The sequence below is a fragment of the Chelonoidis abingdonii genome, chromosome 20 (assembly GCF_003597395.2).
Source record: "Chelonoidis abingdonii isolate Lonesome George chromosome 20, CheloAbing_2.0, whole genome shotgun sequence".
In the NCBI taxonomy this organism is placed as follows: Eukaryota; Metazoa; Chordata; order Testudines; family Testudinidae; genus Chelonoidis; species Chelonoidis abingdonii.
Window position 1 is genome coordinate 21,301,068 of NC_133788.1, and position 24,177 is coordinate 21,325,244.

General features: G+C 46.1%; 1 protein-coding gene and 1 long non-coding RNA gene across 5 annotated transcripts in view; one reads left to right on the plus strand and one right to left on the minus strand.

Moving 5' to 3' along the window:
- The window catches only part of LOC116827883 (transient receptor potential cation channel subfamily V member 2-like), a 66,422-nt gene extending 42,448 nt beyond the window's left edge, over positions 1-23,974 (minus strand). The window contains exons 1-2 of one of the 4 annotated variants that reach the window (XM_075073997.1): positions 22,780-23,974; positions 352-1,113 (exon numbers count right to left, since the gene is read on the minus strand). The gene's annotated coding sequence lies outside the window, so the exon portion shown is untranslated. Of the gene's footprint in view, positions 1-351; positions 1,114-2,400; positions 2,589-22,779 lie in introns of those variants that run through there. The other 3 variants (XM_075073999.1, XM_075073996.1, XM_075073998.1) reach the window with 3 other exon arrangements.
- On the plus strand, positions 2,426-3,840 carry LOC142047990 (uncharacterized). The gene is made up of 3 exons (XR_012657339.1): positions 2,426-2,500; positions 3,254-3,393; positions 3,712-3,840. It is a non-coding gene; the product is annotated as an uncharacterized LOC142047990 (long non-coding RNA).
- Positions 23,975-24,177: the final 203 nt, after the last annotated feature.

Genomic DNA, 24,177 nt, shown 5'->3' on the forward strand with positions numbered 1-24,177 from the left:
ATGATGGATAGAGTTGTTTTGTTCGAACCAACATGTACAAGATGAGAGGCGGCACTTTACTATGTAGAGGGGTTGTACCTTGCTACGTAGAGGGGTTTCACCTCAATACGTCAGGAGTGATATGTAACTTGTTTGTACCTGTGTATAAGAATGCACCCCTGGGCGGTGTCTTTGTCCAGTCTAGGGGGCAGTGGAAAGTCCTGCCACTGACTGAGATGAGTCCATTGTCAGGGAGCACATATGTACTAGCTAGCAGCACCTTAACAGCATCTTGGACTTCTATTCCAGGGAAAGCTGGAGACTATGTTTCTCTTCGACAATAAACCTGGCTGATGTGCCTTCGTACCTTACTAGAATCTGTGGTCATTGGGGGTTCTCTCAGGATCTGCTGTGTCAGCTATCTGTGCAGAGCTGGGACAGCACACAGAGGGAACACACGCACGCAGCCGAGTGAGATCAACATTGAACAGAGCAGAGCACCACACCAGTAGCATTTGATGACAAGCTCCACATGGCTAGTGATAAAAATCCAGTGGTTTTTATTCGTCTGCAGAGATGTTGTTTCTTCAAATGACACACTAGAAGGGGCTCCTGGGAGGCCCTTGTTAAAATTCTGCCACCAAATTGAAGAGAGGATTAGGGCGATCTCCCTCCATTATTTGTTCCTGGGGCTCATAAAATAGTTCTGAAGAGCACCTTTCTTGCCTTTAGAATGGATCAGTTTGCTCCAATTATTTTCAGAAGTGATCTTGCAGGGTAGCGCAGTCATTACACACATGGAGTCAAATTCTATGATAAACTGCATCCTGTGCAGCTCCACTCACATCAGTGGCCCAGGATATATATCGGTACAAAGTTCAGACAAAGATTATCATGAATGTAAGTGGGTTCAATTGCACAGACAGATCTAGTAGTGTGTTAATAAGAAATCTGGTGAAGAATGAGAACACATTAAAGATCAGGAAGAATTGAATCCTGTGGCTCCTTCACGGCCCCATTGTTCTTCTTCTTTCCAGCACGTATGGAATAGTGAATAAAGCTAAATCCCCAAAGGACTGGGAGATTTTCCTGAGGTCTCAGGTTCTGCTGTCCACCGAACCCACTTTCCAGCACCTGAAAAATAACAAAGGTGAAGTCATTTGTGGTCATCTTGTGATTATGAAGCCATGACCTTTACTTTTTGCAACCAATAAAAGATTATGTACACCAGGGAAAAAAGGATTTTGAAAAAGTTGGGGTTTTTATTTCAGTTGCAACATGAGCCCTGAGAAATATCCTCTCTTATTACCATAAACTTCAAGGCACAGCCACGAATCTGCCTAACATAAGCTATTTTTTACTGGTGCCTCTGCTGCAAGTTGTCCTAGACGCTGCTGCCCCCAGCCTATCTTTGGACTCCATTTCTGCTGTTCTGGCTGAAGAGTTTATCACATTCATGAATCTTCAACCTCAGTTAATGAGGCTCTCCTCCACCAAGGTAGAGTCAAATGCCTCTCCCCTTTTCAGGGCTATCCACCTCTGGAGAAAGAGGATGCAGCTGTCTACAGAGGCCTCATTGAGCCCATGTGACTGGGATCAGAGCCACATCATTCCTCTCCATCCTCCTCCATGGATCTCCTACCTTTGGCTGCTCCTCACATGCATAGTCCCTATGCCACACGCATAGTCCCCTACAAGCATATGATGAAATCTGCACTGGTCGTGCCCCACGTAGAATCAGGGGAAAGCTATGCACCCACCCTCTTCAGTTTCTCTCAATGACCTTCATAGACAAGGAGTTGCCACACACTGTGCCATTAGTTTGCCTTAGAAATTGTTTCCCTAGAATAAAACCACTTGGGTTAGGGAGGCTAATGGAGCATCAGACATTTTCCTTAGTTCTGTACAGAACCTTTTCTGAGAGCTGTATAAAGGAAAGATGTCAATAGGACATAGTTTCCCTTCTCCTCGATGCATTTTAATTTCTCACACAGATGCTGTTATTTCTTGTTCTAGGATCCCGCCAGCGCCAATATATTGGAGGAAGCAACCTCAATGTTAGAGCAAAAGGATAGGGACCTGGCCAACACCATTTGAGGCATTTACAGTCAGGTAATTTTGTGCGTGGTGAATAAAATAACGGAAGTATTATATGGTAATAATTGCCCACTCTCTAGATGAAACAAAAAGCCTTATCTTCCTTCACTTTGGGATTGATGCTCTGTTCATCATCTCAGAGGAAAGCTGTTCTATTAATCAGATCCTCAGCTGGTGTAAATCAGTAGAGCTCCATTGGATCTGGCCCTATATAAGTTGTAGAATGTAAATACAGTCACCAGCTCATCAGACAACCAGCACATTAGTCTCTGAGCCTGACTGAACCTTCTTATAAATTCCAACTGTTACACAGAATCTACTTACCCTGAACTCTTTCATTGTGTCCTAGCAGAGGAGCCTCAGGAACCTTTGCAGAGGGCACTGCAGCACATGCTCCAACCAGCCATCAGAACCATCTTTGTGGGTAAGGCCCTTTCTGAGGCTTTCAAATGAGTCACAAGCCAACTTCTTCCAATCCTAAAATGAATCAGGCTTTGCCACATAAGGACTAGCTTGTAAGAGAACAAAGAATATTGTATATTAAAAACAGTGGTACAAGATATTCCCTCCAATGGGAGGGAAGACAGAGAGATAGGGCCAAATGTATCACTGATATTAGTAAATGGAAGTCATTAATTTGGTCCTTAGGGTTTAGCTACACTGCAGTCCAAGGTGTAATTACAGCACAGGTAGACATTGACTTGACCCATACTAGCATGGCTAACAACAGCAGTGTAAACACAGGAGCATGGGCTTCAACTCTGGCTGCATAAGCACATGGAGGACCCTAGACACATACTCACAATGCTACCCTGTGCTGATGTCCATGCCATTGCACTGCCACTGGCTATTTTTAGCCAACCTTGCATGGATAAATCTAGCAGAGACAATCACACCTCAGATCATCTCTGGAAAGGAAAAAAAGAGTCAATTTGCCCACAAATCCACTCAGATGAAGCTATCACTCTCCTCTTTTCTACTCATTCTGGGGAACAACAAGCAACCAGCAGCAAACAGAGACGTAAAACAGGGGTCTGCATTATCCATAGTTTCCTGGCAGAGGAGTGATTGTACAGCTCATTCCTGTAATGACCAGCAGACCTTCCAAACTCGGTGCATCTCATGCATACATACATCCCTGCCTCTAGTAAAAGGGTCACTCTGCACCTTTTCACAGGCTACCTGACCATGGATACACTGCTTTATGTCTGGGACCAGGTAATCATTGGACTTGACCAGCCATCATATAACTGCCTCCCTGCATTCAGCACAGCCTTCATCTTATTGCTTCAGGACTATCTGAAGACATGTCAGTCGGTACGTGTCATATTTCCTTTCTCACAAAACATGCAGTTTCATTCATAAGATTCAAGTCCATGATAACTTTTATTTTAGAAAACATAGTTTGGGGAAAATAAAACATGGAGCTAAAGACACAAAGACTGTGTTTAACACTGAGGTTAGGAGGTGAGTCAGTGACAAAAAGAAAGATTAAAAAAATAATTTCAACAGCATCCTGACACAGAAGAGGGTCCAGAGATATAAACGAAGGGCAGGGAGGAGATGCCACAAAAGCTCACAGCAACTGCACTCCATTTTACTGGGACATAAATCACTGCCTATTATTTGGTTTAGCCAGGCCAGGTGGAAGCAGCTCTAAGGACTCAAGGGCCAAATTTATCTGTGGAAGAATTTCAAGACATGATCAGAAAACACTTCTTCAGAGAACTCTCCAGCCAGCTACACGGCGATGACAGTGACCCCTTCCCACACACAAGGTGAGATCACATCCTGCACCGGGCACTGCAGAAGACTTGCACCTGGAACAGGTGTCACAAGAACAACATACCCAGCTAGAAGTAGTATGCCCATAAAGCTAGTGGATATTCCAATATTTAGATTCACCAAGCTAGTATAAAACAGCTTTGTTATTACCTTACTGGTTACACTCACAAGTCCAAACTACACAGTTCCCTTAAAGTGATCCACCCTCAGGCTTCCATCCAGGTACCCACATCAAATATGATGAAAATTTCTGTAAATCTTATTGCATCATATAAAAGAAAAGGTTCTACCAATCCCAAACGATTGGACACATTACCTCCCAGGTTAATGAATATTTCAGATCTTACCCAAATACACGCTACAGCGAATTCTTATTAACTAAACTAAAATTTATTAAAAAACAAAAGATACGAGTTCAATTCGTTGAGGTTCAGAGTCATAGCAGAAATGGTGAGCTTTGTAGTTGCAATGAGTTCTTTCAGAAATAGTTCATAATTTTATAGTCCAATTCTCATAACCAGGGTGTACCAGCATAACTGGGAACTCAGTCTTGTGACTCAAACTTCCCCTGATGAAGCCTAAGCAGATCTGAGATGACAAAATCAGGACTCAAGGATCTTTTATACAATTTAATGTATTTTGATAAGTTGGAGTTCCTCAGGGAACAAAAGGTAATTAAGATGACTTTGAAGGAGGTCCATCACCAGTAGTTAGCTATATGAATTAACATTAGGCAATTTGCTTATTCCTCCACCATTCACAGTACATTTAAAAAAGAGATGAATATCGAGATATAACACGGTTACTCACCTTTGTAACTGTTGTTCTTCGAGATGTGTTGCTCATATCCATTCCATTAGGTGTACGTGCCGCGCGTGCACGTTCGTCGGAAGACTTTTACCCTAGCAACTCCAGCGGGCCGGCAGGTCGCCCCCTAGAGTGGCGCCGCCATGGCGGGTGATATATACCCCTGCTGGGCCCGCCGGCCCTCAGTTTCCTTCTTGCCGGCTACTCGGACAGTGGGGAAGGAGGGCGGGTGTGGAATGAGATATTGAAGCAACACAGCTCGAAGAAAACAATAGTTTACAAAGGTGGAGTAAATCCGTGTTTTCTTCTTCGAGTGATTTGCTCATATCATTCCATCTACGGTGATTCCCAAGCCTTACCCCAGGCAGTGGGGTTGGGAGTGCAGAGGTGCAGCGTGCTAACACGCAGAGCCGATGAGGCTGCATTCATCCCTGGGACTGGCTGGACCAGGCATAGTGGGTAGCAAAGGTGTGCACGGAGGACCAGTCGCTGCCCTGCAAGATTTCCTGGACGGGTACTCGTGCGAGGAATGCCGTCGACAGGCACGCCTGGGCCTAGTAGAGTGCGCAGTTAACTCGCGTCCGAAGGGAGATGGCCAGGTCGTAACAGGCCGCGTAAATACAGACGGGTACCGCATCTACCGCTGAGGACGCGCACTGAGGAGAATCCTCTGGCGAGGAGACTGCCAAACAGTAATCCCCTTTAAACCTGTCGCTCGACCACTACAGGCGACAAAGAGCTTGCGGTGGAATTACGACGACTACATCACAGCGTGCGCGGGCTGAGGTTTGGGTTTTTCGCTCTAATAATATAGAAAAGGCCCGCAGCGGCGGGCGCTGTGCCTCACTCGACTCTTCTTCCCAAAAAGACAAACCACTGCACTCCGAAAAAAGAAATGCGGGGTGCGGCCTCAGTTGCACCTTGTCCCGATGGAACACCGTATACGGGGGCTCCACCACGAGGGCGCGCAGCTCTGACACGCGCCTAGCAGAAGTGATTGCACCAGGAATGCTGTTTCCAGGACATTGTAGAGGAGGAACACGTAGCCAGCGGCTCAAACGGGGGGGAACATAAGACAGGACAACACCAGGTTAAGATCCCAGAGGGGGGCTGGGTGGCGGACCTGGGGGTAAAGGCGCTCCAGCCCTTGAGGAATCTAGTCACCATTGGGTGTGAGAAACCGAGCGGCCGTCGCTCCCGGGGGTGGAAAGGTGGAGATGGCCCGCTAAGTGAACTCGAGAGAGGACACCGCTAGGCCTGGTTGTTTAAGCGACCAAAGGTAATCTAAGAAGATTGGGATGGAAACAGGTGGGGTGGAAGCGCTTCTCCATGCACACAGCACATAAAACGCCATTTTTTCCATTTGGCTACGTATGTCATCCTCGTAGACGGTTTCCTACTTCCCAGAAGTACCTGCCTCACTGGGGACAGAGCAATCGTAACTCGGACCGAGTCAGCCACTCAGGAGCCAAGCTGAGTAGATGCAGCGACTGGAGGTCCGGGTGACAAGCGGCTGTTGGTCCTGCGTGATCAGGTCCAGGTAAAGGGGCAGGGGTACAGGGGCTACTGTTAGTGCCTAAGTGCGTCTGCAGGGACGAGATCACAGCACACAGTGAGTGACCATGGCTTTGACTGAAGGGACAACCATGCCGGGGATGCACGTTGCTAATCAAGCAGGAATGAGTCCAAAGCAGCAAAACAGTCCCTGATAAATATAACTTTATGCGCCTAATAAGCAGGTAAAAGCTCAAACATAGCATGTGGGAGCTTCCACGGGAAAGGGCTATCTCTGTTAGCAAGGGCCAGGCTTTTCTAAACACGCAACGGCTTCCCAGGCCTAAGGCGTCTGCTTAACCATAGGCCAGTAGCAGCTGCGTTAATAACTGTCCTGAGAAGGCACAGGCAGAACACCGTAACAAAATCTTCCGCAGTCCCTTACAGCTACTGACAACGGGAACGGAGGGAACGCATAGAAGAGGTGCGTCACCCACGGAATCAGAAAGGCGTCTGCCACCGAGCCCTGCTCGTGACCCTGGAAAGAGCAGAACATCGGGCACTTCCTGTTCCTGCAAGATGCAAAGAGGTCCATGTGGGGATGCCCCCACCTTCGGAAAAGCACGAGGGCAACGTCCGGGTGAAGGGACCATTCGTGAGAGCAGAAGGACCGACTGAGACGATCCGCCAGGGTATTCCGAGCCCCGGGGAGAAAGGAAGCGACTAGGTGAACTGAGTGGGCTATGCAAAAGTCCCACAACATTATGGCCTCCCGACACAGAAGTGGAGATCTCGTCCTGCCCTGCTTGTTCACATAGTATACTGCTGTTGTGTTGTCGATAAAGACCGAAACACAGCGGCCCTGGATCTGCCGATGGAACGCTTGACAAGCAAGGCGGACCGCCCTCAATTCCCGGACGTTGATATGGAGGGCAAGTTCGGGAGGAGACCAGCAACCTTGTGTCCGCAGGGTCCCCAGGTGAGCTCCCCATCCCAAGTCCGAAGCGTCCGTCGTCAGGGACAGCGAGGGCTGCGGCGGATGGAACGGGAGCCCCGCACACACGACGGACTGATCCAGCCACCACTGGAGGGAGAGGAGCACGTTCTGTGGAACCGTGATGATCGTATCTAACGGCTGCCTGGCTGGGCGGAGCTGAGGGATGAGCCAGGACTGTAGGGGCCGGAGGCGGAGTCGGGCATGCGCCATGACGAAAGTGCAGGCTGCCATGTGGCCCAAAAGTGTCAGGCAAGTGCATAGAGAAGTTAGAGGTGCTGCCTGCAGCCTGCGGATGATGGCTGTCAAAGCCTGGAACCGTGATGAGGGGAGAACGGCCCTGGCCATGGTGGAGTCTAGAACGGCGCCGATAAACTCTATCCTCTGGGTAGGGGATAGAATGGACTTCTCCGCGTTGAGCATCAGGCCTAGACTCGAGAAAAGGCGGCTGACCATGCGGACGTGGGCGAGGACTCGGTCCTCTGATGGTCCCCGGATAAGCCAGTCGTCGAGGTAGGGAAACACGTGCACCCGACTGCAACGAAGAAAGGCGACGACTACGGCCATGCATTTGGTAAACACTCTCGGGGCCGTCGAGAGGCCGAACGGGAGGACCGTGAATTGATAGTGTCGGCCGCCGACCACAAAGCGCAGGAACCTCCGATGGGGCGGGAAGATGGCTATATGAAAATATGCGACCTGCATGTCGAGGGCGGCGTACCAGTCTCCGGGATCCAGGGACGGAATAATGGTTCCCAAGGAAACCATGCGGAATTTCAACTTCAGTAAGTATTTGTTGAGCTCGCGCAGGTCGAGGATGGGTCGGAGACCTCCCTTGGCCTTGGGGATCAGAAAGTAGCGGGAGTAGAATCCCCTGTCCGCCTTGTTCTGTGGAACCTCCTCTATAGCCCCTTTGTCGAGAAGCGTTTGCACCTCCTGGAGGAGGATCTGCTTGTGAGAGGGGTCCTGAAGAGGGACGAGGAGAGGGGGGTGGGAGGGCGGGTACGAAGCAAACTGCAGGTGGTATCCAAACCGCAGCGTGCGGAGGACCCAGCGGTCTGAAGTGAGCTGGCGCCACGCCGGGAGGAAGAACGAAAGACGGTTGGAGAAGGAGGAGATGGATCCGTGGAAGAAACTGGTACAGCGCCCTCGGCGACACCTTCAAAATGAGGGCTTCGGCCCGGAGGAAGGCTTGGTGGGACCTTGGGTTTGACCCCCTTGGTTACCCGATTGTTGCGCCTGCCGTTTCTATTTCGGCGCCTGGCAAAGTCCTGTCTTTGTCTGGGTTGGGGGTAAGGCCTGTGTTGTTGCTGAGGCCTGAATGGTCTACGCTGGGTTACCGGCGTATGCATCCCAAGGGCACGCATAATGACCCTGTTGTCCTTGAGGCTTTGCAGCCGAGAGTCAGTCTTATCTGAAAACAGGCCCTGGCCCTCAAACGGAAGATCCTGGATGGTATGTTGGAGTTCCGGAGTAAGGCCAGAGACCTGAAGCCAGGAGATACGTCGCATAGTGACTCCGGAGGCCAGAGTTCTGGCGGCAGAGTCTGCTGCGTCCAAAGCCGCCTGCAAGGATGTGCGTGCGACCTTTTTCCCCTCGTCCAGGAGGGCGGTGAACTCCTGACGAGCGTCTTGTGGGAGGAGCTCCTTAAATTTATCAGCGGCTGCCCAGGTGTTAAACGAGTAGCGGCTGAGCAGAGCTTGCTGGTTCGAGACCCGCAGCTGTAATGCTCCTGCAGAATAGACCTTGCGACCCAGCAGGTCCATCCGTCTTGCCTCCTTGGACTTGGGGGCCGGAGCTTCTTGTCCATGGCGTTCCCTCTCATTCACAGATTGAACGACGAGGGAACACGGGCGCGGGTGGACATAGAGGTACTCATAGCCCTTCGATGGGACCATGTATTTATGTTCCACCCCCCGAGCAGCGGGGGGAACGGAAGCCGGCGACTGCCAGATGGTGTTGGCATTGGCTTGAATGGTCCTTATGAAGGGCAGGGCGACACGAGTGGGCGCATCAGCCGAGAGTATGCTCACGACCGGGTCCTCGATCTCGGAGACCTCCTCGGCTTGGATGCTCATATTTTGTGCCACCCACCTGAGGAGATCCTGGTGCGCCCTGAGGTCCGGGGGGAGAGGGGGAAAGACTGGTGGATGTCGTCCCTGCCACCGCCTCATCTGGGGAGGAGGACGAGGAGAGACCTGGCAGGAGCGGGTCTGGTGGCGGCTCTGATTGGAGTACTGCTTCAGCCTCCTGCGGGAGTTCAGCATCCAGCATGGACGACCGCTCTTCCGCAGGGATGGAGGAGGGCGTGCACACGTAGCCTCCGGAGCCCTGTGCTCCAAACAGAGGAACGTGGGGGAATTTTCTGAGGGCCCTGGCCTAATGATAAACCCAGGGGGTCCAGAAGCCCACTGTTGCGGACCATGCTCCTGCTGACTCTGGGGAAATAGTGCGGCGGGACCTTCAGACTCCAGGTACATGCTGTCCCCGTGAAGAAACAGAGCCTTGTCGAGAGGGCCATGGTGGAGCCGAACGGGAGTGGTACGGGTCCCGCGTCGCGGACGGCGAAGACCTCCTCGGTGCCGGAGATCGGTGCCGTGAGCCATACCGGTGCCTGCGCGATCGAGACCGGGACCTGCCACCAGCTCGGTGCCGGGAGGTCGACCGGGATCTTGATCGTCGATGGCGGGAACAACTTCTCGAGTCCCGGTGCCGGTATCGGTGGCTGGAGCCGGACGTGGTTGCCGGAGTATCGGGACCGGCGCGAAGACGACCTTCGCCGCGAGTACGACCGGCGCCGCTGTGGAGAGCGGTGCCGGGACTGCGAGCGGCGCCGGGAGCGAGACCTCGCTCGGGACCGGGATCGGTGCCGGGATCTTGATCGGTGCCGAGTCAGGGAATCCGGGACGGTGCTCGCATGAAAGTAGGCTTGCCCTTAGATTGCAAAACCCGCGCCGGCGGTGCCGGGGGTTGGGGCAGCACAGGCTCCGTCAAGGCAATAAGGTCCCTGGCCGACGAGAAGGTCTCGGGCATGGACAGGACCATCAGCTCTACCCAGATCTTGGCGGGAGCTGGGAGGGATCGGACTCGACGGACCCGCCGGGCCGGAGTCAACAAGTCCCTGGCATGGCCAACACGGCCGGCGTCGGCAGCTCCTTTTGGGGGGCTGCTTAGCCGGGGTAGAGGATGTCGAGGGCTCTTCCCGTGACCTGGTGCGGAGACAGGCGGTGCCGAGGCGCTTTCGCGGGTGCCGGAGAGATCCGGTGCCGGAGCCGAAGCGGCACTCGGTGCCGAGGACGCAGGGTGAAGTGCTGCTTCCATGAGGAGCGTCTTGAGGTGCTGGTCTTGCTCCTTCTTGGTCCTCGGACGGAAGGCCTTACAAATGCGGCACTTCTCCGAAATGTGCGATTCCCCCAGGCACTTCAAGCAGGCGTCATGGGGATCGCTGGTGGGCATCGGCTTCTTACAGGCCGAGCACGGTTTGAACCCTGGCGAACCAGGCATGAGCCCGGCGACAGGTGCGGGAGAGGGCTAGCGCCCTGAACCCGCGAACTATATACACTAAAACTACGAACTATAACTATACTAAACTAGGTAACTAACACTAAAACGAACAGTAGAATGATGAACGAAGAGAAGCTAGGGACGTGGAGATCAGCTATGCCGCGCTCCACAGTTCCAACGACCGACACAGCGGTAAGAAGGAACTGAGAAGCGGGCGGGCCGGCGGGGGTATATATCACCCGCCATGGTGGCACCACTCTAGGGGGCGACCTGCCGGCCCGCTGGAGTTGCTAGGGTAAAAGTCTTCCGACGAACGTGCACGCGCGGCGCGTACACCTAATGGAATGGATATGAGCAATCACTCGAAGAAGAACCCGTGTTTACAATTCATTTAAATGATATAATTGTTTTTGACCTCTGAATTATCAGAATACAGAACAGACAGGGACTGTTGATAACATTGTGGACCCTACTCATACATATGTAAATACACAAAACCACAAACATCTCCCTACTCTTTTGAGGGTTATTTATTTTGCAGGATGTTTAACCCTTTCTAGCCATGCATCACAACTATCAAAACCACCACAGTTAAGGAGTTGTTATAGCATAGTCTGGTCTCACCTGTGCAGATGGACCCAAATTATGTTTTAACCTTGTTAATGGATTGTGCTACTGCTCCTATCAGATCTATAAGACAATTCAATAACGGGCTCATATCAGGCAAATGCAGACCTAGTTATAAGACAGAACACTACTATGATGTAACAAGACAGGATAGATCTTGCTTTACAGACAAGTACTATGTTTCTCCTATATCCAAAAAAGGAACCATATGTTCTCAGTCTTATTCCAGATTACAGGAAAAACAGCAAGAAAAAAAAGTAAAGTCTCTGCCAGGGAAAGCACAATGCATGCATCTCCTCTGTACGGGCTGCAGCAACTCAGAAGAAAATGGCCACTGCCTCTGCACTTAGGAACAGTTCTTACAAATGTAAAAGTGCAAAATACATAAAATATAACCAACACTACTGTCCCTTAAAAAACCCTGACTTTCTGTTCCATGGGAATGCTATCATGCCAGTAGAGAAGGAAGTTGGTGAATAAATGCTCTTAAAACAACCTGGGCAGGAAGCCCCAATAACTGATGTTTGATAGATGAGCACTTACGTTACCAGTGATTTGTTAGCAGATTTCACAATATTTTCTAAAAGTATCTTTCAGTCACAAGTATTTGGAATTTTTCCTAGAGAATTCTATAATCAGGCTATTGAATATATACACATGCAGATGAAGCAGTATGTATTCTGCATGGAACTTCTATCAACTCAGATCTAGATTCACGTCTAATATGTCTGTGGGAACTGATGCTGTTATCTGGCTCTCTCTGCGTGCTCCTCAGAAAGCTGACAATTGCCATGTTCTCACTGTTTTTATTTTCCTTTCCACAGCTTTGCCTCCCTGCAGCTACTTGTACAGAGTACCAGTACCTTCAGGAACCAGACCTCAGGACAGAAGACAGGCAAGGTAGCTCTAGGGTGCATTACTGTCACCTGCATATCACAGGGCAAGAGCTTTCTTACCAGGACTTTGAGTCATATTTAGAGATGACAGTAGATGTAACTATACAGTACTCATCTATTTCTCTACATTACTGCCAGGGCTGTGACTATTAAAATGGGTAGTTCACTCCAAGACTGGTCAAGACTGCTGCCTTTAACATCTCAAATGGCCCTGAATAGACCATACATACCCAGTGCAGCAGTACAGACCTGGGGGTGCTATCAATGACACAGCCCAGCAAGGGGACAGAGGGGAAGGCACCAAGCACAGTTTTCAAAGGGGAACAAATATACACTTCTACATTACAGAAGAAACCATGTTTGCATTTTTGCAAGGGGCACTATACCATACATGAGAGTGGGTGCAGAGCAGCTCCATCCTTGCCTTGCTCTGCCTTCAGGGCTGAGATAGAAGAGATGCAGGGTGCCTATTAAAAAGGGTTAGAGAGCTGTAAACCAGCAGAGTCTGTCAGTGTACTCCAAAGACATGGGGTTTTCCTCCCAAGTGTCTATTGGCAGGAGTTGGAGGTAAACAGGTTTTAATCAAACGATTTTAAGTCAACAGCTATCAAAAGTCCTTGATATGCTACCACCAAAAAAATATCCTCTAAAGCTTATTGCCCAAATCTACCTCCTTGGAGAAGCCTGACTTAGTCTGTTTGCTGCTAACTATAGGTCTCCTACTTCTGCCTGTGAGGCAAATTTATGGCATTGTGCTGCATTTGGCTCCTGATTGCTCCCCTCAGGAGCCCCACCTTATTATACTGACAGCTTTCACCTGTGCAGCTATGAGCCATGAGACTTGAACAGAGAAATCAAATCTCCATCTGCTGGATTCAGTGTGGGACCTCCCAGCACCCTGGGTATTTTGTGCCTGACTTTAAGGGATCAGCTGTAAAATGTATGGGTGGCGGGGGGCAGTTTGAGTTAGATTTTGACTCAAATCTTGCAATGAGCTTCATGCAAGCAGAGGCCTACAGAGAGCTCATTGCATAAGCCTGGGAGTAGTTTCACAGGGTTTTTTTTGGTAAATTCTAAAGAAGAGAGTTGAAGGGAAAGGGGAATTTAAATCTTTTCCTAAGGTGTTTGGGTCACAAACCCAACAGCACTGGGCTAAGTGTGTGTGAGAGCCAGAGAATGAAACTGATTGTAAACAGTGAAACTGGTCCTTCTAGCTTCATTATTATCCAACCTCCATGAACAGCAAAAAGTATACAAAGAGTCCCACTTTATACCTGTAACTGAAACAGATTTACTAGCCTTATCTCTAAGGAGCCTAAGGGATAATGCACATTGGAGGCCCTGCAATACTGGCCTGTGATTTCCTACCCACCCTGGGGGTAGATGGAATTAGAGAGGCTGACTCAACCATTGACTTTAAAAGTTTCTCTTTCTCTTCCCCATTCTCCTAGTGTCCTTCCCTAAATACAATCATTAACAAAAAACAGCACCATCCACTGGCAGCCTCCCATACTCCACTTTATTATCAATGCTATAAGTATGCTAATAAGCAAATCATTACTCCTCAAGTGGTTTTGTCAGGTTAATGCTCTCTGCTGAGCAGATGACTGATCTGCAGTCCTGATATTTACACACTACTATATTTAAACCTAACACTAGCAGAACAATCAGAATGAAAGTGTTGTAGCTGTGTTGGTCCTGGATATTACAGAGACAAGTTGGGTAATATCTTTTATTGGACCAACTTCTGTTGGAGAGACAAGCTTTCGAGTATACACAGAACTCAAAGAAGACCTGAAGAAGTTAGTCCAATAAAATATATTACCTCTCCCACCTTGTCTCTTTAATCAGAATTAAATGCAGTTTTACTTAACCTTCTGAATTTATGGGAACTCCCTGCAAGCCTGGGGCATCTTAAATGTTCCAGGAACCAAAACAATGTAGAATTCTGGAGACCTGTCCCAGCACATTTTGGAAGAAGAAATTCACTCTCAACTAGAAAAGGGAGAAATTGAGAGTTTAAATAAAATTCTTTTTGTGCTTTTAAACTAGAGTCCACACTTGCTCTGTGGATCAGTAGCTTCTTTTAAGTAGCACTATGCACTGTAGTGTCCTAAAGGGACATGGGAAAGCAAAGCAGCAGTAGCACTGGGTATATGTGGTCAATTCAATTCTAAGATTCATCTCCTTGCTCTTAGAAGTGCTGATCGGTGGAACCCATTTACATACACAACTCCCTCACATGCACACACACATCCAGTTGTTATTGTGTCAGGATCTAAGCTTGAGGCATCTGACTCATAGTGAGTGGTTGCACTGTTAACTCCTAAACATTTTGCATTTAGTGGTGTATATCCCTACTGGGCTAGGATATGAGGTGATAACTTCTTTCCTTTCAGGAGAAAAGGTTCTAAGGAAGACTAATGCATTCACTGGCATTAGCTCAGTGGTGTGCAGTTACTTAATGCAAGCGCCAATAAGGAGAGCAAGCCCAAGAGCATACTCCTGGCTCCCCAGGCCTGTAGCCAGCAGTGCTTGCCTTCTTGAGGAGCAGACCAAGAAAAGACAATCTAAACAAGAACACCAGCTTCAAAGCCATGTGCATGGTTACCCTTGAAGCCAGATATGACTCAAGAGGCACGGAAAATAAAAAAACTGTAGGGGGGAGGAAAAGGTATACTGGGGGCTGTGTCTCGGATGTAGGAGTAGAGGTGGAAATCCACACATACTTATTTAAAAAAAATCAGTATGTTCTGGTTTGCAGAGCGGAGCGTGAGATGTTTCAAAGCCAGCACATGGAGAGACTGAAACAGGAAGAAAGGTTGCAAAGGTTTAGAGAAGAGGAACAAAAGAGGTAAAAAGACAAAAAAAAACCTCCAAAACAATCCCAGTCTTCCCAGATGTAGGACTACAATTACACTTTCCCATCATTCTGCTCCCCTTTATGACTCTCTCCTCTTAGCCCCTTGGCTCCCCATCACATGCCACCTCATCTGATTCCCACCAAAGAATCTATTTTATTGCTAACCAGCAGCATGGAAGTGGCTGTACCCCTTCTCCAAGCACTAATTTTTCATATAATATGCAGGGGAGGCATCTTAAATACTGTCTGAAACTCCTCCCCTGTGTATGTTGTGATCTACACTTTCTAAAAAACAGTCTCACCATCTGAAATTAACTGTTTAATGAAATTATAGGCAACAAGAGGGCAAACTACTACAACTTCTGGAAGAGACTAAAGGAACCTTTGAAGCACAAAGGGTCTATCTGGAAGAACAGCTATCACAGGTACTATTTGGAGAAATGGAGAGGAAGAAGAACTGCATGGCTGATACAGTATATGAGCCAAACTGGAGTTGTAATTACCTCCTCACCCTCCCGCCCCCAATAGCAGTAGCTGTATGGAAATAACATGCTTTCAGCCATAATCCCTTACATTTCTACAGAGCTTTATTCTGAAGGATCCTAAAAGGCTTTAGTTTGCAATATATCAGGGCCACTTTCCTCTTCATGGAAATAGTCTCTCTGTGGTGGGATATAGCAGTCAATCTCTAGCGGTAGCACCACATAACAAGGTCCTTAGGAAGAGAGGAAAAGCTTTTCCAATTGAAGCTGCAGAAGGAACTTAATTACTGTAGGCAACATGCAATTATTTGAGTTGAAACATGGCCTGGATATCTTGCCAAAGATGCCATCAGACACTTAATGACAAGTTGCTGAGGCCTAATTTTTATGTATTGTCTAAAGAGGGCACCTCCAATAGCACATCAGCTCCCCTGTCCCCCACTGTCCTAATATGGAACTCTTAGCAAGAACCCCCGAAATCTGCCCAACATAATTTTAATTCCAATAGGATACAAACACGAACATCATTATAGAAATTAGGGCTGACAATTAATCACAGTTAGCTCACACAATTAACTCAAAAAAATTAATCGCGATTAAATAAATTGTAGTTTTAATTGCACTGTTAAACAATAGAATACAATTGAAATGTATTAAATATGTTAGATGTTTTTCTACATTTTCACATGTATTGTATTGTGTGTTGTAACTGAAATCAAAGTGAATATTATTTTTTATTAGAAATATTTGCACTGTAAAAATGATTAACTAAAGTAATATTTTTCAATTAACTTTGTACAAGTGCTGTAGTGCAATTTCTTTGTCATGAAAGTGCAACGTGCAAATTATATATTTTTTTGTTACGTAACTGCACTCAAAAACAAAATGTAAAACTTCAGAGCCTAAAAGGCCACTCAGTCCTACTTCTTGTTCACCCAATTGCTAAAACAAACACATTTGTTTACATTTACAGGAGGTAATGCTGCCCTCTTCTTATTTACAATGTCACCAGAAAGTGAGAACAGGGATTCGCGTGGCAGTTTTGTAGCAAGGTATTTACGTGCCAGATATGCTACATATTCGTATGCCTCATCATGCTTCAGCCACCATTCCATAAGACATGCTTCCAGGCCGATGACACTTGTTAAAAAAATGTGTTAATTAAATTTGTGACTGAAGTCCTTGGGGGAGAATTGTATGTCCCTTGCTCTGTTTCCCCCCACATTCTGCCATATATTTCATGTTATAGAAGTTCTGGATGATGACCCAGCACGTTGTTAATTTTAAGAACACTTTCACTGCAGACTTGACAAAATGCAAAGAAGGTACCAATGTGAGGTTTCTAAAGACAGCTACAGCACTCAGCCCAAGGTTTAAGAATCTGAAATGCCTTCCAAAATCTGAGACGGATGAGGTGCGGAGAATACTTTCAGAAGTATTGAAAGAGCAACACTCTGATGCGGAAACTACAGAACCCAAACTACCAAAAAAGAAAACCAACCCTCTCGTGGTGGCATTGGACTCAGTGAAAATGAATGTGTGCCAGTCCGCACTACTTTGGATGGTTATGTAAACAAGCTTGTTTGTATGAGTGATTGGCTGAACAAGAAGTAGGACTGAGTGCACTTGCAAGCTCTAAGGTTTTACATTGTTTTATTTTTGAATGCAGATTTTTTTGTACATAATTCTACATTTGTAAGTTCAACTTTCATGACAAAGAGATTGCACTACAGTACTTGTATTAGGTAAATTGAAAAATACTATTTCTTTTGTTTTTTTACAGTGAAAATATTTATAATAAAAATATATAAAGTGAGCACTGTACACTTTATATTCTGTGTTGTAACTGAAATCAATAAATTTGAAAATGTAGAAAACATCCAAAAATATTTAAATGAATGGTATTCTATTGTGGTTGAACAGTGCGATTAATTGAGATTAATTTTTTTAATCGTGCAATCGTGATTAATTTTTTTAATCATTTGAGAGCCCTAATAGAAATGTTTTCTGTGCCTGTTCTCTTGTAGTGTTGCAACAGAATTTTCACTGACCTTTGCCTTCCTGATCACTGCTGGTAAACTAGATGCCAAAAGACATAACTGGCTTTTGATGCCTAGACTATTTACTCACTTTTGTCATCTCAAATTACATCTTCCAGGAGAAACAATTGCGCTATGAAATACAGAGGAAGGCAGAGGCACATATCAATGGGCTGCAAGCTGAAATCAAAAGACTCATGGAGAAGAGGGTAATAAAAGAGCTGAATTTATTAAAAGAAGCCCAAATGGACACTGCTAAATACTACACGTCATAAAGAGTCCATGAGGGCTACAGCCAACTCTTAAGAACATTCTGTTTAGAAATGCTGATGCATAAATATTTTATTTTTCTTCCCTCAGTATCATCAGGCACTTAATACATGAAAACAAGGTCTTTACTAATTAAGCTTTTGTTATTCTCCATCATATTTTTAATTCCGTTTGTGACATCATAATCATTTTCACAGCAACCAATTTATAATCCTCAGAAACTTGTGGTAACTTGTTTGCTAGTTTGGGTTGTTCTGATTAGCATCTTTGTCTTATGTCTTGGTCTTGAGGAATTCCATTCAATGGATAAACTATACTTGAATTAAATGAGACTTTTATAGAGCTGGAGCAGAGGGCTGAGGGCTTAATACTCCTGGATTCTAATCCTGTCTCAGTATGTCTTTTTGCAAGTCACAGATCCCTTCTATGCCTTAGTTTACACATCTTCAAAGTAGGAATAATAACTACTATGGCATATCTTACTGGGGTTATGAAGTTTAATATTTGTATGTGTTCTAAGATATCTGAATGAAGAGCACTACAGAAGAGCAATTTATTACAAATAACCTAATTTAACTCCTTTCAATCTTCCAAATGTATTAGTTACCCATAGGGAAAACGTACTTATCTGGTGCTGCATTGATTCTGCCTTGTACTAACATTGATGCAAATGAATGTTCTGTCAATAATGCTGCCAAACAGCCCAACCTTCCAGAGGTAGCTCAGAGAACCCTTGTTCAATAGACTGGGAGAAATACCTTTGTGGAAGAAATGAAACTCTCCCAGGCCCACTCTGTCTTGGCTGATATTCAAAAGCTGGCCTGCCACAGCTCTGACATGGGTCTTCAGGGGGAGACATAGTGAAATCAGAGAGCTAATCTCAAAGCTGTTTAAAAAAATCTTGATTTAGGATGTTGCTTTCTGTTTCTCTTGTAGCTTTCTACTGATGCATACTCAGAGGGAAGGTAAGATACTGTGTGATATGCTACCAAAGAGAACACTGGAGGGTTGGGAGGTGATCTTAGTCAAGATAACATCCCCAAGACTTTCCACAGTTGTTTTGTAATGCACCAGAGTAATTAATGCCTTACAAAATCCCATATGAAATATAGCAAACTACAATGTAACAAATATTTTAACAATTCCAGCCAAATATTTCTAAGTCATATGACCAAAAGTGGGAAGAGGATTCATTCTCCAGAACCGTGGGACAAAATTTCCATAGAACTGGAGGACTGAATGGCTCAGGGGATTGGTAATGATATACAGCCACTTCCAGTCATTTGTTCCACTCAGAGACAGTATGGCCCAATGGATGGAAAACTAGACTCAGGAGACTTGTGTTCTATTCCTGGCTCTGCCATCAGTCTGCTGAGTGACCTAGGACAAGTCACTTCACCTCGCTGGGCCTCAGTTTCTCCATCTGTAAAATAAGGACAATGACACAAACCACTGGCTGGAAGCTGATGATAGCCAAGTTAAGACTGGAAATAAGGCATACATTTTTAACAGTGAGGGTAATCATCTATTGGAACAATTTACCAGGGGCTGTGGTAGATTCTCCATCATTGCTTTTTAAATCTAGATTGGATGTTTTTCTAGAAGATATGCCCTAGGAATGATTTTGGAGCAGTTCTCTGGCCTTTGTTATACAGGAGGCCAGATTAGATAATCACAGTGCTCCCTTCTGGATTTGGAATCTATGAATACAGACCAAGATGAAAGCAGCTCAAAATCATTATTATCTAAGTACTTATTGTACCTGATACATGTTTTGTAGCCCCTGCTAAATGAGCTGGTGGAATGGAGTCCTGCTCATAAACTCCAACAACATAACTAGAGCCCTGCACGGATAGAAATTTATATCCATGGATGCAGATATTCACAGATATCAATTGGTATCCACGGAACCGCAGAGCTCTCCCAGGAACTGCAGCAGTGAAAGGAGCAGAACGTGGGGCTGCTGCTCCTAGGAGCCAGCACCCTGTGCCAGGAGGTCCTGCAGTGTGGCTGTACCGCCCCTAGCCCTGCCCGTCCCTTCCACGCAGCTGTCTGAGTCTCCCGTCTGGGAGCGTGTGTGCCGTTTGAACAGAAGAGCACAACCAGGGACAGCTGCCAGTGAGCCTGGTGCCCACCTCAGTGGGCAGGGCTGAGGGCAGTACAGCTGCGCCAGAAGAGCTTCCGGGTCAGGGCGCTAGCTCCTGGGAGCAGTGGCCCCACATTATGCTCATTTTGCCGCTACGGTTCCTGGGAGAGCCCTGAGGTTCCACGGATACCAATTTATATCTGTGGATTTAAATTTGTATCCAAACAGGGCTCTAAACATAAGTGGCAGGAACTGGCACCTTTAAACTGATAGGTTAAGGATTAAGAGTGTGATTCACAAAGGGCATGGAGACGGAGCTATCCACTGCCCCTATATGTTTTCTTCCAGATGAGAGTTATGGTACACTAGTTGGGAGTCCATTGAAAGATTGCACTGCTGCTGCCCATGCTGTACCCATTCTATGGATAAGAGAAGACATCAGTTTTCAGGATTGTCAAGCCAATGTGTTTTCATTAGCATCAAATTCACTTAAAAATAAAAACTGAAAATCTGTATTGCTTATATAGGATCATTTTTATGTTATCTGTGATATTATGCCTCAAGCAAAAGGAAGGACTCAGGTATCATCTCTCTTCTAGCCTGATCTGGAATTCATTCACCTCTGTTATTGTCCCTCTATGCACAAGTATGTAGGACAAAGAAACGACAGGCAGTGAAAAGGAGGGGATGGTCGGACAACGAAAGGCAGGTTGTCACCCACCATTCAGACAGAAAACACATTGCCTCAGTATCAGGAAAAAGGTGTGATAGAAAGCAGCAGGAAAGGGTCTTCAGGAAAACAAATACAGCATGCGTCACAGTGGAGTCTGCCTTTGGAATATATGAGAATGTGTCTCTACTCTCGTATAGCCTCACAGGACCTGCACCTTCGCTGCAGTCCCTGACTCCATCTCAGACGTTGCATCCTCAACCTTCCCCAGTACAACCAGTACCTTCTACGGGTTAGTGAAAGTTACATGGCTCTTATCACGTACACACCTATATCATAAAGGCTCTGATGGGGACATGAAGAGTACCCTAGGGAAAAATCTGATCAGCTCTTATTTGTACAATCAGTGATGCTCCACATTCCTTCCAGCTTTGAAGGGCTGGGGCTGAGCTTTGAAATCAGCTGAGGACTGGGGCTGCCTTTGAAATCAGTCAAACCTGCTCTTCAGTATCCCAGAGGAGTTAGCTAGGTGTTTCTCTTCCCAGGAAGGGCAAACAATACTGCACAATTAACTTGTGGAACTCATAGCTACAACATATTACTGAAGCCAAGAGCTTATCAGGTTGGTTTTTTTTAAAAGTATCAGGCATTATATATGAATCATTAGAACATCAACAGCTACCCTAGGCTGGACTTCGCTATCCCTTTTGTGGCATTTTTACTTGGAGGGAGTTATTTAGTCTAGAGCAGGGGTTCTCAAACTTAATTGCACCGTGACCCCATTTTGACAACAGAAATTACTTCACAACCCCAGGAGGGGGGACCGAAGCCTGAGCCCGCCCAAGCCCCACTGCCCCAGGTGGGGGGGCCAAAGCCCAAACTCCACTGCTCTGTGCAGGGGGCCAAAGCTGAAGCTTGAGGGCTTCAGCCCCAGACAGGGGGCCTGCAACCTGAGCCCTGCCACCCAGGGCTGAAGCCCTCGGGCTTTGGCTTTGTCCCTGGGCAGAGGGGCTTAGACTTCAGCCCTGGGACCCAGCAAGTCCAAGCCAGGCCTGCCAACCCCATTCAAAGGGGATTGTGACCCACTTTGGGGTCCCAATCCACAGTTTGAGAACTGCTGGTCTACAGTTACCAAATATAACCGGTATCAGACGGGTAGCCGTGTTAGTCTGGATCTCTAAACGCAGCAAAGAATCCTGTGGCACCTTATAGACTAACAGACGTTTTGGAGCATGAGCTTTTGTTGGTGAATACCCACTTCATTGGATGCATGAGACAGAGGGGCTCATGGGGGGGGGGGTATACGGTGGGTGAGATCAAGATACAGTCAGCAAGCAGTGAGGGTACATCACTCATACAAAAAGTTAGTGAGAGTCATGGGTATAAGTAAGCGGGCAGGGTAGTGGGGATAGGATGACCCTCACATGATGGAGTTCAGTTCCGTTCGGTGGGTTCATGCATTTGACGAAGTGGGTATTCACCCACGAGAGCTCATGCTCCAAAACCTCTGTTAGTCTATAAGGTGCCACAGGACTCTTTGCTGCTTTTACAAATATAACCAGGATAGCTCTTTAACTCACTCATCACCAGTGGCAGCTGCTTTAGCTACAGTATAGTGCACTATTTCACTAGCATGGAAAGATTAAGCTGGAGATATTTTTGAAGCACAAGAGAGAGGGACAAATAAAAATATATACAAGATATAAACTTTCATGTTTTAGAGCAAAGCCAGAAACTAAAAGCGTGGGATTAGGAAAAAACTTTCGTGGAAGATCATTCCATAACTGTCTATTAGGGAGTTTCGTGGAAACCTTTCCTCATCAGGGTTGAGCCTCATAACCCATATGTTATTCACCGCTAAAGAGATTAAGACATTTATTCCTGGACCGAAAGGTTGTGAGTCTACATTTGTAGCCTTTGCTTTAGTTACAGATGGCACAAACAGGACCAGGGAAATTCATGCCAAAACAGCAAAAACCATAACATTGGTTCTAGTTGAACAGCTAATGCAGGCTGCAAACACAAGTAAGTAATATGGTTTTCTAAAAAGCTACAAATCAAATAAAGTCCCTGAAATATGTTGACTGATCATATCTCTCTTTTTACCAATGATTTCAAATATAGTTTTCTGTTGTGATTACTATATATATCGCATATGTTGTTTGCAGTACAGAAAAGTGACTTACCGATAACTGGAGTTTAGGTATATTGCCTCTATCCATCCATACCATGGATAAGTGGTTCAGAAGCATCTCCAAAACAGTGATTGCTATAGCCTTGCTCCACTTGTGCAACCCAATGGACATGTTAGACAAATAATTCTATACCGGGGGTGTCAGGTACATAATGGCTCTGGACAAATCCTGTTATAGTCACTGCACTGAAAAAGAAAAAAAAAGCTGATTTACATAAATATCAGGATATCCCTTTACTAGTACCAGTGAATGTCATATCTAAAATTCAGATACTACTAAATATATCCTCTGACAGGACTGGATTAATGACCAGGGCTCTAACCTCTCATGGTATTAATTTAAATTATAAAATTCCATCAATTTTAGCATTACACTGCGATATTTGAAGCTCCCAGGCCAAATCCTCTCCTAATTCGGACTTCTATTATTATGTCTATCTAATCTAGCTACATGCTAACAAGAATTATCAGTTGACTGAAGTATTTTGATAGAAAACTACTTGGCGAATTTGCTCTCTTCTGCATGGCTATCCAAGGAAAGGATTTATAAAGTAGAGCACATTTTCCCAACTATTTTCAAGATGCTGCAAGCTTCTGATGCTGGGCAGTGCATATCTTGATAGACAAACCCTCGAAGTCTTTCTAGGTCCAAAACAGCATTTCTGTCTAGTTCTACTTCCTCAGCAATGAGCCTGTTCTGAAGGAACTGCCCATCTGTAAGGTTAAGAAGGTACCTGCATTCTTCTCTAGGTGTAAATATTCTTTCGCTTGATGTGTCCTTTCTGGCTCTATATTTGTAGCCTGCTGAACAAAACTTGCGATGATAATCAAATATCAGTGAAAAGGAAAAAACAAGGTGTTTTTTTTTTAAATCAGCACTTCTGTGGAGCAATGATGACATCCTGTGGGTTAAAATGTAATTGCTTCTGCTTAAGAAAACAGGCCCTCAGGGGAGGTTCTCCAAGCCAATGTGTCTAGTTAACCCCAAAGAGAGTTCCAGGCCTGCACTGAGAGAACTGGCTCCAATCATTTACATTGAAGTGGGTATTAACAGGGTATTAACAGGGTATTAACAGCTTGTCTTGTTTAAAACAGCACTATTCCAAATAAGCTTCAAAAATACAATTATATTCCATAAGGAATTAAAATTGTTGTAAATTTACTTTTCTGATGCCTAGTGTCCAAAAGGAATTTATTTTGTGTTTTTCAGTTGCTAATGGGAGCAATGCAGCTGAGCAGGATTCTTTGAATGCAGCTACCAAAGAACATCTTTGGAACTACAACCAAGACTGCAAAAATGAAGAGGTATTCCATATGCTTTCTCATCCTTAGTCTCTCTCCCCTTAATGATATAACCCTATGGTTATGCAGTGTACATCTGAGAGGGAAA